Raw genomic sequence first — 1,125 nt, forward strand, 5'->3', positions numbered from 1 at the left:
TATGATAGCTAGTACAGAAGTAGATATTAATGATAATAATGGTATTATATATTGTAATCCAGATTTTTTATTAACTATAAAAGATTTTTCAGAAAAAATTAAAATAGGAATTCAAACACATGGATATGAAGATGTAGTTTCAGGAGAAAATTTATTAATAAGTATAGGATTTTTGGGAAGATGTAGCAATAATTCTCAAACAAAATATAGATTATATATAGATAAAGTAATAAACTTAATGAGTAGTAAAGGAATAAAAATGATTAAGCCTAAAACTTATGATTCAGAACTTTTAGCAGGATTAGAATGGGATTTAGAAAAATTCCTAGAAAACCAAGAACCAATTTTAGCTCCTCAAGAAGCTATAACATACAAAGACTTACATGGAAGAACTAGTTTAAGGTTTGGTAATTATAGTCATATAAATAGAAATAATGATTCTGAAACAGAATATAATAATAATGAAGAAGAACAAAAACCAGAAGAATTTCTTAATGCAGTAGAAATAGAAACTGAAGATAGAATTTTATATCCTAAAGAATTAGAAATGAATTTATCTCCTACAGAACTTTTAAATAAACAAATAGGAGAAATAGAATATTTATATTATGATAATTTTAAAAATATTAGAGTAGGAATTAATATAGAAGAAATTGATAATATGACAGAAATTTCAGAAAGTAGTAATCATAAAGAATTAGTAGATGAAAATATGGGAATTAAAACAGAACCAGAACAATTTTAATACTTAGCTGGTCATCCTCCTAGAACACCTTATACAAGTTATAATGATAAAGAAAGAAATTATATAGTTAGAGGAAAAATTAGACCTTTAGAACCTAATATATATATATATATATATATTATGAGGCCCCCTTCTTAATTGGACCTGAGGCAGAGGCAAATGGGGCCAGCCATGCATGAGCGGGATCCATGTTTAATCGTGAGGCCCCCCTCATATGAGGAATTGTCATACTTGGTGTACAAAGTGATGTACACCAAGCATCCTCCCACCGACATAGTTTGTAAAACAAATTATTTGTACATTCTTAAAAGCAATAAAAGAACAAACACGAACATGACACAATATCATGTTAAGGTCAATACTATGTTTTCAAAGCTGTA

This window comes from Olea europaea, chromosome 13, assembly GCF_002742605.1.
Source record: "Olea europaea var. sylvestris chromosome 13, O_europaea_v1, whole genome shotgun sequence".
In the NCBI taxonomy this organism is placed as follows: domain Eukaryota; kingdom Viridiplantae; phylum Streptophyta; class Magnoliopsida; order Lamiales; family Oleaceae; genus Olea; species Olea europaea.